Consider the following 5734-nt stretch of genomic DNA (forward strand, 5'->3'; position numbering starts at 1 on the left):
TATACAGAGAGAGAGAGAGAGAAGAGATAGATAGATAGATAGATATAGATATGTTTATGAATTTGTATTGTAAGATTCATGAAGGTAACGACGTGAGCAACAGCGGGGCTCGACTTTGATAAAGCACTATATTTTGTTGTCTTATGCATAGATAGATATATATTCTTCTATTTGTTTCAGTCTTTGACTGTGGCCATGTTGGAGCACCGCTTTTAGTCGAACAAATCGCCCCCAGCACTTATTCTTTGTAAGCCTGGTACTTATTCTTTCTTTTGCTGAGCCGCTAGATTACGGGGACGTAAACACACCAACATAGGTTGTCAAGCACATCGGTTGACAAACACAAAAGACACACACACGCACACGCACACACGCACGCACACACACGCAATAAATAACAGAGAGGGGGGAAATGGAATATACAAAAAGCTGTATTGCTCACGACGATCATTTCGACGCATCCTGCATCGATTCCTTGTGGGTAGGATACTGTACAACTGATTGCGGTGCATCCGTCGGTGTAGATGCCTCTCCTCGGGTGATGTTATAAAGAAAGGGTATCTCGTTAAACAAACTCTGTCATGTTTGGTTTTAATATAGCGTGTTGTTAGTGACAGTATTTTAAAGCCGTTACGCAGGAATGGTGAGTGACGGATTTCGTTGCGACTTTATGGACATATATATATATATATATATATATATATACACGCTCTCTGTCTCTCACACACACATATGCATATATACATGCATATCATGTACACACATACACACACACATACATACATATCATGTACATGCATACACACACACACTCACACCCACACTCATACGCACACATTTCGTTTTTCTATTTGGTTTGTAATATTAATATCAACTCTTGCGTTGAAACAAATCTTGTTGCCAGGGAAGGTCATTACGTCAATGATAAACACACGCTCTGGTTCAGTTTCACTTAGTTTCACCGCTAAGTAAACACACCAATGCTGGTGTGTTTACTTCGCAGTTCGGCAAAAGACACCGATAGAATAAGTACCTGGATAAAAAAAAAGTACTGGGGACGATATATTCGAATAAAAATTCTTCATGGTGGCGCTCCAGTATGGTCGCAGTCTTATGAGTGAAACAAGTAAAAAATAAAAGATAAACTATATACAAGAATAATATAATGAGACTTTAATATGTATACTACAACATTTGTTTCTGCACCGTACAGCAGGTTTTAAGTCGCTGACTTTACATTAACTCGTATACAAGATCTTTATAATTACTCTACATTTGAATATACACAATTTCTTAGCCTCAGGTCAGCTTCTCGTTGAACAAAGGTCCCCGAGCATAATCATCCCCAACTGTTTATACACAAATTAGACAAATTGGATTATTTATATTGGGACTATATCGGCCAATATTTCCTTCATAACTAACCGCACTCTCTTTTACTTGTTTCAGTCATTGGACTGCAGCCATGCTGGAGTACCGCCTTTAGTCGAGCAAATCGATCCCAGGGCTTATTCTTTGTAAGCCTATAGGTTCTCTTTTGCCGAATCGCTAAGTTATGGGGATGTAAATACACCAGCATCGGTTGTCAAGTGATGTTAGGGGGACAAAGGACAAACACAGACTCACAAACATACACACACACACACACATATATATATATATATATATATATACATACATATATATACGACGGGCTTCTTTCAGTTTCCGTCAACCAAATCCCCTCACAAGGCTTTGGTCGGCCCGAGGCTACAGTAGAAGACACTTGCCCAAGGTGCAACGCAGTGGGACTGAACCCGGAATCATGTGGTTCGTAAGCAAGCTACTTACCACACAGCCACTCCTAGTGTGTTGTCAGAAAATTTGGCTGCTATTTCTAGCAGATGAGCGTCACATTTGCTTTTGTTTTGTGTATGTGTGAGTGTAACGTTTATGGAGTCCCAAGACAAAGTAGAAATTATTTATAGATGCTTTCTATTCGAAAAACTGAAGATATTACGGAACAGCGATTGCGAATAAGGACAGCAAAAATGTGTACACACACACGCTCAAACATATACCCATTCACCATTTATACATACATACATATCTATATATCTATCTATCTATCATCTATCTATCTATCTATCTATCCATCTCTAAATATATATGTATGTGTGTATATGTATGACAATTCTAAAGACAGTGAAGAGGAGAGAGAGATTGAGAAAAAAAACAGAGTAGATATGCTTTTATACCCCTCTCTCTCTCTCTCTCTTCACATTCTTGCAGTCCTCTCCACTTCTTCAGTTCTTCACTTGCCTGACTGCCTGCTCGCCAGCAGGGCAAAGCCGGCTGTTCGGCTGGACGGTCTGTCGGATGGTCTTTCAGTTTCAGTGATGATGACTGTGTTGATGTTGGTGATGATGGCGGTGATGCTGGTGACTGCGGCGTTGGTAATGGTGGTGGTGGTATTCGTAGACGCTGTTGATGGTGACGGTGTGGGAGGGGATGAGAGTTTTTTAATGATGGTGCTGGTGCTGCTGATGATGACGACGGTGATGACGGTCACAGCGGATGTGGTGTTACTGACGGTGTCGGTGGTGGTGGTGTTGGTGGTGGTGGTGGTGGTGATGATGCTAGCTGCGGCGATGGTGTTGACGTTGGCATGTGACATCAGCATCGGCAGCAACGTCTGGCGGCTCGAACAGTCGCGTGAGGGGCACGCGCCGACTACCGCCAATCCTTTCCTCGCCTACCCTTCATCTTTCAGCCGTCTCCGTTACTACCACCACTATTGCTACTATCACTACTAATACTACTACTACTTCTAGCACCATCACCATAGCTACTACTACTACTACCACCATCGCTGTTCTTGTTGTTACAACTACTGCTACTACCACCATCATCATCAGCATCATCATCATAATTATTACCAACCGTCGCTGCCGTCGCTATTTGGTACGAGCCAACCAACCAACTAACCAGCCAGCCAGTCGATATACCGACCGGCCGACCGTCCTACCAGCCCTTACTGTCACGATGACTCTAACTGCACCCTCACCTCTTACCACTACCACTACCACTACTACTGCCACTACTACTATTACTACTAATACTGCGGTTTAGTTTTTCATTGCTTATCATCCCTCCCCTTCCTTCTGCCTCGTCGTTCAGCCTTTCGCTTTCTCCTCTGCCTTCTCTCTCTCTCTCTCACTCTTTCTCTCTCACTGTTGCCGTCATCGTCGTCGTCGTCGTTCTTTGCACAAAGATGTTGCCATCAGTTTCAATGTCGCTGGTTGACAGTTACAAACTGCTGGTCATAGAGATGATGATGACGGCGGTGGTGGTGGTGGTGGTGAGCTGTTGCTGTTGTTAATTGTTATTGTTATTGTCGTTTAGCTCTCCCTCCCTTCCCACCACCACCACCACCACCACCCATCCAGATCAGACCTGATCGAACTGACTTCGTTATCATCATCATCATCTTATGAAAGACATTCCAACCGCGACGATCCCGTTTTATTGTTAAACGTTGGACGTTTTAAGACGGTAGCATAGTTTAGTGGTGATGGTAGTGGTGGTGGTGGTGGTGGTGGTCGTCGTCGTCGTCGTGTTGACGGCGATAGCGGCGGACGTGGTAGCGGTGGTGGCGGACGTGGTGGTAGTGGTGGTTGTGGTGGAAACGGTATCAGAGGTGCAGATGGCGGGTAAGGGAACGGGGTGGAGGTGATATTAATGTTTATCTCTAGATCATGCCTATATACAAAGACGCTCCAGCTGTGACCATCCTGTGTTTTTATTCTTTTTCTTTTCTTTCTTATTTCCAAACTACCCGGCTTCCACCCATCCACCCACCTTCACAACCACCACCACCACCACCACCACCTTCAAAACTATATATCTAAACGACTTGTCCTTTTTTTTCTTTTAGTCAGTGGACTGTTATTATGTTTATCTAAGGTTCCGCTGTTATTTCTAACACGCTCGGCTTGTACCAGTTGCCATTATTTGCTGTCGATGGAGTCAAGCTCTTCCGTCCGTGACCATCGTTCAGACTTGTATGAAGACTACATTATGCTATGTATGATGTCTTTTGCATTTTGAAGACACAGCTGGGGGTGTAGAGTGAAATGGTACGACTTGAGAGAGCTTTTAGCTGCTACTTCTTGTAGATCGAGTGTTCTACACAGAGGCTCTCTCGTTGATTGTGATGATAATTTCTACTACTACTACTACTACTACTGATAATAGTAGTAGTCCCAGTGGTTGTAATATAAGTAGTAGAAGTAGTAGTGGTGGTAGTGGTTGTAAATATAAGTAGTAGTAGTAGCAGCAGTAATAGTAGTAGTAGTAGTAGTAGTAGTAGTAGTAGTAGTAGTAGTAGTAGTAGTAGTGGTGGTGGTGGTGGTGGTGGTTGCAGTATAAGTAGTAGTAGTAGTAGTAGTTGTAGTAACAGCAGTTAATGTAGTGACAACAGCTGTGTTTGTATTTCTATACAAACACAGAACAAGGCCCTCCTCCCTTCGCTCCGCTCCACCTCCCACCCCTCCCCAACCACTACCATTGCCACTACCACCACCACCACCACCACCATTACCACCACATCTGGGGTAATGTTGTGGGTTGGCGAGGGCGAGTTAGGGAAGGAGAAAGAAAAGGAGTGGAGGGAGGGAATCGACCCAGTACCTGACTGGTTGCCTTATTTTTACCGGTTCCCTCTCCGCACGCCAACCCTGACCCTCCACCCTCGAATGGTTGAAATGCAGTTTGTTGGTTAACCTGTTAGTTGTTTTTTCTTTTTTTTTTTGTTTCAGGCCCTGACGAGATTTGAACTCACAACAGAAACAACTAAACACCCCGCACTTATCATGTACTACTACCACTATTACTACTACTACGACGGCGACTACCATCACCACCACCACCACAACAACAACAACAACAACATTCTCATTACCACTACTCTTTGTATAACCACCACCACTACTACTACAACTATTGTTATTACTACGTCTGCAACAAGTACCCCTATTCCACCCGGTACCTTGTTTACTAAATGTCTGACGATATTTGTTTTTAAGTATATTTGTTTTTGTTTTAGTTGATGGGACTCCTTGCTTCTTCGTCTTGGTCTTGCTGCTGCTGCTGTCGTCGCCGGTGTTGTTGTTAACGTCCACACCTCAGAATTAAAACATTTTAACAATGACGACTTTAATTCCATTGTGATCAGTAAGAAAAAATATAGCAGTAATTTTCGTGGATAGTAAAAAGAAAAATAAGAAAGAAAGAAGAAAGAAAAAAGAAACATTAGCTCTTTTTTTATCACACTGTTGTCTCAAAAAAGAAATAGAAAAAGAGAAAAAGAAACAAACACAAGTACGGGCGTAGCTGTGTGGTAAGAAGCTTACTTCCCAATTTCATAGTTACGGGTTCAGTTCCACCGCGTGGCATCTTGGACGAGTGTCTTAGGCTGGCCAAAGTCTTGTGAGTGGATTTGGTAGACGGAAACTGAAAGAAGCCCATCGTATATATGTAAACACACACACACATATATATATGTCTGTGTTTGTCCCCCCACCCATCACCGCTTGACAACCGATGTTGGTGCGTTTATGTCCTCGTAAATTAGTGGTCCTGCAAAGGAAACCGATAGAAATAAGTACCAGGCTTTTAAAAGACAAAATACTGTGGTCGGAAATTCATGAAGGCGGTGCTCCAGCATGGCCGCAGTCTACTAACTGAAACAAAT

The sequence above is a fragment of the Octopus bimaculoides genome, chromosome 16 (genome assembly GCF_001194135.2).
Source record: "Octopus bimaculoides isolate UCB-OBI-ISO-001 chromosome 16, ASM119413v2, whole genome shotgun sequence".
Classification (NCBI taxonomy): domain Eukaryota; kingdom Metazoa; phylum Mollusca; class Cephalopoda; order Octopoda; family Octopodidae; genus Octopus; species Octopus bimaculoides.